The 12,935-nt window shown below is 45.7% G+C and overlaps 2 long non-coding RNA genes across 2 annotated transcripts; both read left to right on the top strand.

Annotated features, from left to right (window-relative positions):
• Positions 1-1,931: 1,931 nt before the first annotated feature.
• Positions 1,932-2,401, top strand: LOC138778762 (uncharacterized). The gene is made up of 3 exons (XR_011360892.1): positions 1,932-1,978; positions 2,149-2,196; positions 2,354-2,401. It is a non-coding gene; the product is annotated as an uncharacterized lncRNA (long non-coding RNA).
• A 385-nt stretch (positions 2,402-2,786) lies between these two features.
• LOC138778761 (uncharacterized) lies at positions 2,787-3,577 on the top strand. Its single transcript, XR_011360891.1, has 4 exons — positions 2,787-2,819; positions 3,075-3,107; positions 3,385-3,432; positions 3,552-3,577. It is a non-coding gene; the product is annotated as an uncharacterized lncRNA (long non-coding RNA).
• The last annotated feature ends 9,358 nt before the right edge of the window (positions 3,578-12,935 follow it).

Here is a 12,935-nt window from a genome sequence, read left to right as displayed (position 1 = left end):
CCAAACCTTTAAGACACCTACAGGTACACAGGAGGGATCTGATGCCTAGCAACATCCCCTTGGGTATTTTAAAAAATGTCCTTTGATTTAATATAAAAAAGTAAGAAGACTTTTTTTTAAGGTGAACTCGCATATTGTACTTTATACAGAGTTTTTTTGCATAGATTTTGTGCAAAATTGTCACAAAAATATTCCAACCCAAATCCCCAGTGCTAACAGCGCATTTATAGTCAGATCATCTGGTCTAATAAATCTGGGCCAGTGGATTTCCAATATACATGTTTCTATAAAACCTCCCCCAATATGCAGCACTTGGAGGACAGACTAATATCCCCTTTATAATATGCAATTATTATTTTTATTATTATGTAATAGGTGGAAGATGGCCGTGATGGACGCCCCGTGGATATTCAGGTAATTACACTACACGAAAACAGCAAAAAAATTTAATAAATTATTTTTACAATAGTTTTCGCCCCCGCTCGCACACATTTCTGCCCTTGCCATAGACTCCATTTTATGGTCGGACGGATTCCGCCGTACACCCAAAGAATTGACTTGTCATTGGTGGATGGCGGAATCTGACCGGCCATAGAACAGAGTCTATGGCGTGGGTGGAGATGTGTTCCAGCGTGAGTGGCCTAATCCGAGGCGGGTTACCAGCGAGGAATTGAAGAGGAAAGTTTTCTGCTTGAAATTCATCTATTCAGCTTTGGAGAATTCAAGGGGAATTCAAGCAGAATTCTAACCCCATTGACTTCTATAGGATTCCACTGCTGGAATCAGCCCAAAAAATTGACAAGTCAATTCTTTGTCGGAAGGCGAATCCGCGGCAGAAAATTCTGCTGTGTGAACAACAGAGCAGAAATACCATTGAACACAATGGAATTGCTCTATTCAAATTTTATGGGAAGAATTTCAAGCGGAAATTTAGGGTGTGCTCACATTATGGAATCCGCACGGATAACCTGCCACGGATTCCACTGCCCGCATCTCCTCCTGTTCCATTGACTCCATTCTATGGTCGGGGGATTCCGCCATCCGCCCAAAGAATTGGCATGTCAATTCTTTGGGCAGATGTCGGAATCCGCCCGACCATAGAATGGGACAGGTGGAGAGGCACACGTGTGCGAGCAGGGGCGAGCGGCGGAATCCACTGGAGATGATCCGTGCAGATTCTGAAGAGTGAACACACCCTAAGAGCGGATCCCGCTTTAAAGTCCTTTCAAATGGGACCAAGTACCAATCCTCCTAACCAACCCTATGTTCTCTGTTACAGAGACGACAAGTACCCGCTTCACGGTTGGATCCCGAGCCTGGAGACCATCGTGTAAGTATGAAGAAGCAGCGGAGATATAATCATCCATCTCCATGATATAGATTGATTATATGAGTCCATTTATATCTATGTTCCGCACCAAAAACTCACATATGTATATTCACATATCCCCAAAAACTATGGGGCAGATTTATATATGTGCAGCCCTGAGCACATTGAGAAAGGGGCACAAAAAGCTGTGGCCTCCATCTGCTACTAATTTATCATGGTTTATGCCGAAAAACAGGGAAAAATCAGGGCAGAAACCTACACCTGCTGCGGAGCACTTGTAGATTTCTATACCTGCTGCGGAGCACTTGTAGATTTCTGTACCTGCTGCGGAGCACTTGTAGATTTCTGCACCTGCTGCGGAGCACTTGTAGATTTCTATACCTGCTGCGAAGCACTTGTAGATTTCTGCACCTGCTGCGGAGCACTTGTAGATTTCTATACCTGCTGCGGAGCACTTGTAGATTTCTATACCTGCTGCGGAGCACTTGTAGATTTCTGCAGCTGCCTTGTGGTAGGTACAGGTCCTGCTGGATTTACTCCGGTCTTAATAAATGTCTATATATATTTATATACACAAGCTGGTTTATGTTCTATATACAGCGAGACTGACGAAGAGGAGGAGGCGGACGAGGCTGCAGACTTTTCCAGGTGAGGGCTCAAAGCTTATTGCATTGTGAATAGATGTTTATTTTTTTTACCATCCTGTATAGAGAGAGGAGCGGCAGGAAGACAGGATGTGTATATGTGTGTTTATATATATATATATATATATATATATATATATATATATATATATACAAGCTGGTGTATGTTCACAGTGAAATCGACGACGACGAGGAAGATGGCGCGGCTGCGGACATCCCCAGGTGAGGGCTCAAAGCTTATAGTATTGTGAATACAAGTTTTTTTGTTTTTTTTACTATACTGTATAGAGAGAGGAGCGACAGGAAGATAGAATGTGTGTGTGTATATATATATATATATATTTATATATATATAAGCTGGTGTATGTTCTCTACACAGTGAAATCGACGTCGACGAGGAAGAGGACGTGGCTGACGACATCCCCAGGTGAGGGCTCAAAGCTTATAGTATTGTGAATACACGTTTATTTTTTTCCCATCCTGTATAGAGAGAAGAGCAGTGGGAGGGCAGGATAGGGGGCGCTCTAGTTAGACAAAGAATCATATTTTTCTATTTATTTTAACAGCATTTATTCACATTACAAACTGCTGACACTGGGACTTAGTTGTTAAGGTCCCCATACACTTTATACTTTAGCTGGCTGTACCTGCAATATACAGTACTATATGGTCATTGTATAGAGCAGTGTACAGCTCACTACATTACTATTGCAATCACCTTCTTTACAATAAAATATTTAATGTGTAATATAACAATATATTTATATATGAGATGGTTTACGTTCTATACACAGAGAAGAAGAGGAGGGCGTGGAGGACAAAGGGACGGCCGTGGAGATCCCCAGGTAATGAAACAAAACCTATAACATTGTGAAGCAAGGAATTGTTATTTATCATGCTGTATATAGAGAGAGGACGGGGGCGCTCTATTTGGAGGTGGGATCTAATTTCTATTGTGGGTAATGGTGAATAGTATATTACTGCAGGTGTGAATAGGGCTGGTAAAAGAGCATTGTTTCTATATAATCTGCTCAGAAATTCTGGTTTCCTTACACTAACCATTGATTTTCCTCCATTTCTTGGTCATTTCTCCTCGGCAGAAGCAGCAGCAGGAGGAGATCCATCTTATCCAGGTAAATATATGGGATGATACACTTACATGATAACACAACTCTATCGCTGCACTGTATATCCTCATGTCATCACTATATATTATATTACCAGTCACATATAATAACCATGAAAGGCCTCATGTACATAATACAGACATACAAGTGACATGGTGCCGCCTGTATTTCACCCACTAGGATAGCACTGAGTCCCCTCTCTCCAGTGTAATGTCTATTCCCCATCACTGCTGACGGGTCTGATCTCAGGAAAGTCATGCTGGTTTTTCTCCTTCCCTTATAGACTGCGGGCGCTGTTCTGCTGCTGCTGCGCCACCAAGGAGGAGTAAAGGTCAGTACCCAAAATCCCCTCACACCTCAGATCACTTTTATTCTGACTGTATATTCATATGGAGCCTATATATGTAACCTGTCATTATTAACACATTGCTTGTTATATATCCTATCTAGGTAACACAGCGCCGCCAGAGTGAGGAAAAGACACCCGACCATCTGGAGCTGTCTGGAGGAGGAGGCGTCCGGAACATCAAGTGGTAAATGGGACGCCCATAACATCCGGAGGATACATTTACCACACATGGGGGAGGAGGAGCCCCCTTTTACCATCAGAGATAGGAGGAGTAGACACTCACAACACCTAGAGGGGTCTGGAGGAGGTGCCCTTAAAGGGGTTATCTAGGTAACTAAAAAGGCATTTCCTTCCTCGCCGGTGTCTCACTTCTGGTTTGGTCTCCTCTCACACCATCATCTTCTCACCTGGCAGAACGGAGGCGGCCTGAGACAGTGGGGCAGGTACTTTATTGTGATTGGTGCATGCAGGTGAAACCAGTGGCGGCCAATGTACAAACAATGTTGCCACTGTCATCATAACATTGCCCGTACATTGACCACTGCTGGCAGCAAGTTTCACCCACATGTGTTGATCACACCATAGTACCTGATCTACTGTCTCAGACCTTTGCCAGGTCAGAAGATGTTGGAATGAGATGAGTCCGACCTGGAAGTGAGATGCTGGTAATGGTGGAAATATCTTTTCAGCTCCCCAGATAACCCCTTTTAACATCTAGAGGCAAATTAGGGGCCAGTTACATCCGGAGGATTTATTTGCCTCACAAGGGGGAAGGAGGAGCCCCCTTTTACCACCAAAAATAGGAGGACTAGACTCTAAGAACACCTAGAGGGGTCTGGAGGAGGTGCCCTTACAGGGGTTATCTAGGCAACTAAAAAGGCATTTCCTTCCTCGCCGGTGTCTCACTTCTGGTTTGGTCTACTCTCGCACCATTATCTTCTTATCTGGCAAAACGGAGGCGGCCTGAGACAGTGGGGCAGGTACTTTGTTGTGATTGGTGCATGCAGGTGAAACCAGTGGCGGCCAATGTACAAACAATGTTGCCGATGTCATCACAACATTGCACGTACATTGACCACTGCTGGCGGTGAGTTTCACCCACATTTGGCGATCACACCATAGTACCTGATCTACTGTCTCAGACCTTTGCCAGGTCAGAAGATGTTGGAATGAGGTGAGTCCGAACTGGAAGTGAGATGCTGGTAATGGTGGAAATATCTTTTCAGCTCCCCAGATAACCCCTTTTAACATCTAGAGGCAAATTAGGGGCCCGTAACATCAGGTGGGTTTATTTGCCTCACATGGGGGAAGGAGGAGCCCCCTTTACCATCAAAAATAGGAGGACTAGACTCTAAGAACACCTAGAGGGGTCTGGAGGAGGCGCCCTTAGATAAGTTAGCTAGGGAGCTAGAAGGCATTATCTTTCCTTTTGTCTCTCCTCCGGTTTGATGTCTTCTCATTCTACACTATCTGACTTGGCTTAAAGGCGGCGGGCTGAGATAGTGGGGCAGGTACTGGGCTGCGATTGTCACATGTGGGTGAAACCAGTGGTAGCCAATGTACACACGACATTCCATCATTATGCATATATTGGCCACTACCGGTGGGACTGGTTTCACCCACATGTGGTTATCACACCATAGTACCTGATCTCCCACCTCAGCCGCCACCTATACCAGGTCAGAAGTTGTTGGGATGAGATGTCACCAAACTGGAAGTGAGATGCCGGTGAGAGAGGAAAGGAAATGCCTGTTCAGCTCCCCAGATAACCACTGTAACACCTAGAGGCAAATGAGGCGCCATTAACATCATTGGGGTTCATTTGCCTCAAATGGGGAAAAGGAGGAGGCCCCCTATAACATCAGAAAAAGGGGGAGAAGACTCCTTTAAACATCTGTAGGAGTCGGGAGGAGGTGTCTGTAGCATCCGTAGGCAAATTAACATCCATCAGAACTTGACTGGGCATCCTCCAATATCCGGCTGGCATCAGAAACCACCACCTCCTGATGACCCTCTATACCCCAGGAGCAGCCGGTGAGTATTTCCCATCTGGCACCTGGAGAGTTCAGGAATAATAGCTGCTTGTTGTAGCCCTGGGGCCATTGACACCAGTGATCATACCACAGCGCTATTATCCCTGAACTCTCCGCTACAGGCCTGGTAAGTATCGCACCTCACAGACACATGACAACTACACACACACACACATATATATATATATATATATACACATAAACATGCACTACACATAGATAGCGGCTGTGATCCTGGGACTTGCTCTGATCGCCACATTTGGGGTCGGGAAGGAATTTTTCCCCTTGAGGACAATTGACTCTTCCCTCTTAGGGGTTTTTGCCTTCCTCAGGATCATCTCAGCCTCACAGCCCCCACAGTCATACATGTAAAATTACTCTCCCTATAACTTGAAATAAAATATCTTTTTTTGCCCCGTTACATCTTTGTGTCTGTGTCTTTACTTCCAGGTAGTGTCCGGATCATTCCGCACATGGTGATACCAAGTCTGGCTCTTTTTAGTTACATTTTTATTAGAAAAATGGGAAAAAGGGGGTGAGTTAAATTTTCATCAAGTGGGCAGTTTTCTTATATTTATTATTTAACATTTTTTAAAGGTTTCCTATTATTTGGACAAACTTCTGATATGTCATAGTGACACGCTAGAAGATTGTGTGGGTGGGGAAAAGGTGCTGAGACCCTTACTGATTGCTAGAATGAAGGGGCAGAAGTGCAGTAGGTTAATCCCCCCTCATAAGTAGATGCCCCCGGTAGTTAGGCAATTTCCCCATTAGGTGTGTGTGTGTGTGTGTGTGTGTGTGGGGGGGGGGGGTTACCTCCTATTTCAGTACACAACGCATGTCACGGCACTCTTGCTTTACTTGATGACAGTCTTCGATACCTGCTTAAACATGAGAACTACATTATGGTCATAAGAAGGAAAATAACAGTGGACCATAGAAACACCAAGTCACATGATCAGGCACAGGTGACATGTATCCATTACCGCTACACAAAGAACAATACAGCCAATAATACCGCCATACAGTGGTCAGAATCATTTGTACACAAGTTATCACACTGCCGACTATATGAGAGAGTAAAGCACTGATCAGAGGATCTGGAGGATCGGTCAGCTCTCCTGACATGTCTGGTTTAGGAAAAACTCATATTCCCGAAAGCAATTGTGGAGCGTCTCTTCTGAGCTCTGCATTGTGTCACTCCTTTTATTCCTGCTGGAAATGTATGAATAAATGGTCGACTATTTGCTACCAAAATACATACATTTATTTTAATAAAGTTATCTTACAAAGTAATGTAATTTTTTTTTTTTAAACTCGTTTATTAAAAGTGTCAGGCATCGTAAATACATACAGGACATGTGTTCGCATACAGGAAAGCATACATACAAGAAGGTTCCACAAAAGTATAGTCCTTGTTATGCGTCATATTCTAGTTACGAGGCAAAAAGCATACTACAGAAACATCAACATAAGGCAAGGTCAGTACATTCCCAAAACCCTTAAAGGATGAGCTAAAGAGCACCGCAACTCACTGTTGAAATAAGAAAATCTCATCAGTACAAAGAAAAGAAAAAAGTAAAAGTAAATATCCTAGATATACATAAGTCTAAGGAGTAGAGGCAGACAAGGTATCCCTAAGACGTGTAAATCCGTTCGTGGAATAATTAGTAGCCGAGTGTTTACACCACATTCCCCATACCTTATGGAGCTTGGCAGGGCATCCTCTGTGTTTAAATACTAAATTCTCATAGGACACTACAGTATTTACTAAAGTTACCCATTCGGATAACGTGGGAGGTTTAGGATCCATCTACTTGAGTGCAATAGCCTTCCTAGCCATGAACAGTGCTTCTTTTAGACAGATCAGCTGGTGATGAGTCCATGTTTCATCATCCAGGATACCGAGCAAGCATCTCTTGGGCTCTAGCGTAATTGGGCGCTGCATAACACTACTAAGCAGCTTAATCACATCCTCCCAGAAAGACCGTATGAATGGGCAGTCCCAAACCATGTGTCTGAAGTCAGAGTGGGGGTGTTGGCATCTATGGCACTCTGGTGAAAATGTCTTCCCATCTTTCGTAGCCGAACCGGCGTCAAATAACACTGATGAAAAATAAAAAGTTGCGTCACTTTGTTATTGATCGCAGGCGACACATACAGATGGGAGGACAACGCCTCCTTACAGTCATCATCCGACAAGGATGGGATCCATGCTTTCCACTTATCCAGCACGGGGAGTGGGGCAGCTTTTATTACCGCATCCAATAAAAAGTAATGTAACTTTATTAAAGCAATGTATTAGTAAATTAAGGGGGGTATTTTTGCGTCTCCAGAACAACCTTTATTTGTTTGGCAAAACCAGACTAAAAACCTTAAAGAGGTTATCCAGGATAAGTAAAACATGACCGTATTCCTATAGAAACAGCACCACTCCTGTCCTCAGTTGGTTTATGGAATTGCAGCTTAGATCCACTGAAGTCAATGGAACTGAGTTGTAATACCACACACAACCTGAGGACACGTATGTCGCTATTTGTGGAAGAATGTTTTTCTAATCCTAGATAATTCCTTTAAAGCGAATCTGTCATCCATTGAACACCTACAGAACTAATGACAGTGTTATACACTTTGTACTGCAATGTTAAAGGGAAACTATTACTACTGGTGATATCTCTCACCAGCGGCGTACCTAAAGTCTGATGGGTCCTGGTGCAAAATGTTAGCTTGGGTCCCCCCATCTCACCCGATCAGGCAAAGTCATATCTAACGTTATATCCAATTACTCTAATGTGCCACCATGTTCTAATGCACTGTCACTGCCTCCACCTCATGTACTGCACTACTTCCCCCTATAATTAATGGACTGTACTGTTTCATTGTCTAATCATTGTATTCCAATCTTTGACTCTCCAGCTGAAAAACTACAACTCTCATCATAAACTGCCAGTTGGAAACAATGGGGGTTTTAGTGCTGCAACCTGAAGAGCCACATGCTGCAAAACTACAACTCCCATAATAAACTGTCAGCAGGGCACGATGAAGTTTGAACTTCTGCAACCTGGAGAAGTCACCTGATATCACCTGCAGTCCTATGTAACACCACAGATAACAGTGATATCTCTGAGTACAGATAATGTAGTAACTGTCACCTCGGGGCACCCCTACTAAATGATGTTCTACATAATAAGAAAAGTGTCATACAGGGACTCACAGGTGACGTCTTCTTTGATCTGAGGCGTCACTTTCCCTTTTCCTCTCCATCCGGCCCAGACCTCCATGATGATTCCTTCCAGATACGTTTCATCTTTTCAGAACCTGCGAGACAAGCAATTTAGGCTCCTCACATTTATAGCAACTTTCTTCCCTTTCTCCCTCCTGTAGGCTCCCAAAGTAACTGCGCTGTTTGGGATGCCCCCTGTATGTAGGATCCCCTGCTGTGCCCCCTGTATGTAGGATTCCCTGCTGTGCCCCCATGAGCTAATAATGCCCCCAGAGGTGCCCCCATGAGCTAATAATGCCCCCAGAAATGCCCCCATGAGCTAATAATGCCCCCAGAGGTGCCCCCCATGAACTAATAATGCCTCCAGAGGTGCCCCTATATACTAATAATGCCCCCAGAGGTGCCCCTATATACTAATAATGCCCCCAGAGGTGCCCCCATGAGCTATTAATGCCCCCATAGGTGCCCCTGATATACTAATAATGCCCCCAGAGGTGCCCCCATGAACTAATAATGCCCCCAGAGGTGCCCTTATGAGCTAATAATGCCCCCAGAGGTCCCTTTATATACTAACATTGCCCCCAGAGGTGCCCCCATATACTAATAATGCCCCCAGAGGTGCCCCCATATACTAATAATGCCCCCAGAGGTGCCGCCATGAACTAATAATGCCCCCAGAGGTGCCCCCATGAACTAATGCCCCCAGAGGTGCCCCCATATACTAATAATGCCCCCAGAGGTGCCCACATATACTAATAATGCCCCCAGAGTTGCCCCCATATACTAATAATGCCCCCAGAGGTGCCCCCATATACTAATAATGCCCCCAGAGGTGCCCCCATGAACTAATAATTCCCCCAGAGGTGCCCCCTATGAACTAATAATGCCCCCAGAGGTGCCCCCTATGAACTAATAATGCCCCCAGAGGTGCCCCCTATGAACTAATAATGCCCCCAGAGGTGCCCCCAAATACTAATAATGCCCCCAGAGGTGCCCCCATGAACTTATTATGCCCCTAGAGGTGCCCCCATGAACTAATAATGCCCCCAGAGGTGCCCCCTATGAACTAATAATGCCCCCAGAGGTGCCCCCATATACTTATAATGCCCCCAGAGGTGCCCCCATATACTAATAATGCCCCCAGAGGTGCCCCCATATACTAATAATGCCTCCAGAGGTGCCTCCATGAACTAATAATGCCCCCAGAGGTGCCCCCATGAACTTATGCCCCCAGAGATGCCCCATATACTAATAATGCCCCTAGAGGTGCCCTCATGAACTAATAATGCCCCCAGAGGTGCCCCCATATACTAATAATGCCCCCAAAGGTGCCCCCATGAACTAATAACGCCCCAAGAGGTGCCCCCTATGAACTAATAATGCCCCCAGAGGTGCCCCCATATACTGATAATGCCCCCAGAGGTGCCCCCATGAACTAATAATGCCCCTAGAGGTGCCCCCTATGAACTAATAATGCCCCCAGAGGTGCCCCCATATACTAATAATGCCCCCAGAGAAGCCCCCATGAACTAATAATGCCCCCAGAGGTGCCCCCATATACTAATAATGCCCCCAGAGGTGCCCCCATGAGTTAATATTGCACCCAGAGGTGCCCCCATATACTAATAATGCCCCCAGAGGTGCCCCCCATGAACTAATAATGCCCCCAGAGGTGCCCCCATGAACTAATAATGCCCCCAGAGGTGCCCCCTATAAACTAATAATGCCCCCAGAGGTGCCCCCATATACTAATAATGCGCACAGAGGTGCCCCCATGAGTTAATAATGCCCCCAGAGGTGCCCCCATATACTAATAATGCCCCCAGAGGTGCCCCCATATACTAATAATGCCCCAAGAGGTGCCCCCTATGAACTAATAATGCCCCAGAGGTGCCCCCATGAACTAATAATGCCCCCAGAGGTGCCCCCTATGAACTAATAATGCCCCCAGAGGTGTCCCCATATACTAATAATGCCCCCAGAGATGCCCCCATGAACTAATAATGCCCCCAGAGGTGCCCCCTATGAACTAATAATGCCCACAGAGGTGCCCCCATATACTAATAATGCACCCAGAGAAGCCCCCATGAACTAACAATGCCCACAGAGGTGCCTCCATATACTAATAATGCCCCCAGAGGTGCCCCCATGAGTTAATAATGCCCCTAGAGGTGCCCCCATATACTAATAAGGCCCACAGAGGTGCCCCCCATGAACTAATAATGCCCCCAGAGGTGCCCCCATGAACTTATTATGCCCCTAGAGGTGCCCCCCAAGAACTAATAATGCCCCCAGAGGTGCCCCCATGAACTAATAATGCCCCCAGAGGTGCCCCTAAAAAAACAAACATCATACTCACCTGTGTGGCTGCAGGCAGCAGCTCTTCCTCCTCTTCTGGCTCCATCTTGCGAGCCACAGGGACGGGACTTTTGGCAGGCGTGATGACGTCACATCATCACGCCTGCCGGAGAGGTCACGTTCCGGCGTCCCATAGGCTGCTGGTATGAAGTGTCGGCAGCCTATGGGAGGGAATACAGGAGTAGGACGCTGACAGGTCCTGCTCATGTATTCTGATCGCTTTAATGTTCCGCCCGCTCACTGTGTGGGCGGAACATCACAGCGATCTGTGCATCCTAGCGTAGGGGCCCTGTCGCCATGGCGACCGCTGCGACCCCTATAACTACGCCACTGTCTCTCAAACAGGGCGCTGAGGATGAAGTTACGTTTCTTCTATTCATCCTCAGAACAATTTCTGTGATATTAGGAGTTAAATCCCTATGTTATAAGTTGTTTTGGTGCACTGGGGGTGGGGCTACAGCTCCAACATGTACTGATCTGCCCCCTGGCCGCGCCCCCCCCCCCCCTAATGAATATCAGCAGAGCGGGCTGGACAGTGCACCAAAACAACTTGTTAGCATACGGATTAATCTCCTCATAACCCGGAAACGGTGCTGAGGATGAAAGCAAGAATCCTTCTCATCCTCAGCGCTCCGTGCACTATAGGAACATATAGTTCCTCATAAGGTTTAATAAATCTCCCCCAATATCTTTATTTACCATCTTCGTATCTTTTTTTTTTTTCTAAAAAATTTTTTGCAGCACTACAGTCAAGGAGGGATTAAGTGCAGCAGAAATCTTGTGGGATTATTTGTCAAAGGGAAAATCTGTGCCATTTCCACACCAATAACCACAGTGGAAATCTAATGTGGGTCTATGTATGAGGTGATACCTGCGGCTCAGCCATCTCTGTCCCCACCTGATCCTCAGGGGCGTCACGCCCGCTCCTCATCTGCCGGACGTTCTCCAGTTGTTGAGCTTTTTGTCAGTCTCCTCTATCGCTTCATATTCTACCTGTATCCTTCTCCTGCTGCTCCAGGGGATGAGGCCTTCACAGCCTGGCCTGACAACCAGTCAACAAAGAGGGGAATTTAGTAGAAGAATGACCAAGAAGTTCCCCTATTTAGTGTCACGTGTGCATCCAGCTACCCTCTTCTCAGCACGATCTATCATCCATTTTTATAGCCACGTTCAGACAATCCGTCCAACACTTGGCGTTTTTCTTGTAGCCACATCCCCTCACCAGAGCAATTACGATTTGCTCTTGTGAGTTCCCCTAGTGGTTCAGCTTTTAATTGTGTGCGGTGGATGGCATGATTGGGCGAACAATAGTATTGCCAGCTATGGGCTTGTGATACGTGTTGGTACTCACTGTCTGTTTCGTGTATATTGCCAACTAAAGTTAAGTCTATAAAGGAAATGCTTTAGGTATTCCACTCCAATGTGAACCTCAAGTGTAAGGGGTTGGCATTAAGAGAATTACCAAAGGCAGGTATGGCGATGTAGGGGCCAGTTTTTCTTGTATAGGCAATGAACATGAACACTGGCTTTTCTCCTAGAAGAAGAAAAAACTAACTTAGAGGTAGCTAGTAAAAAATTAGCGGAACAAAAGGAGATTGTGCTAAAATTTAGTAGTGACCCGGAATTTGCTAACAAGGAGGACCAACTGAAATCATCAGTTGAACACTACCAATACCATCTGAAGGAAAGGAGGCACGCTCAATTCTCCAGGGATCTCCAGGATTTCAGAGAGAACAGAGCCTATACAGTTTTGGAAAAGCAAAAGAAGAGTAGGGAGCAGGAAACGGACCTGTCATCATCAGATACAGAGGCCTCTGACACTGACACCCAACCAAGGGAGGGAAACAGGAGAACAGGGAGGACTAGAGACG

This window comes from Dendropsophus ebraccatus, unplaced genomic scaffold, assembly GCF_027789765.1.
Source record: "Dendropsophus ebraccatus isolate aDenEbr1 unplaced genomic scaffold, aDenEbr1.pat pat_scaffold_673_ctg1, whole genome shotgun sequence".
NCBI lineage: Eukaryota > Metazoa > Chordata > Amphibia > Anura > Hylidae > Dendropsophus > Dendropsophus ebraccatus.
Note: the sequence above shows the minus strand (reverse complement) of the source record. Positions and strands in the feature narration are given on the sequence as shown.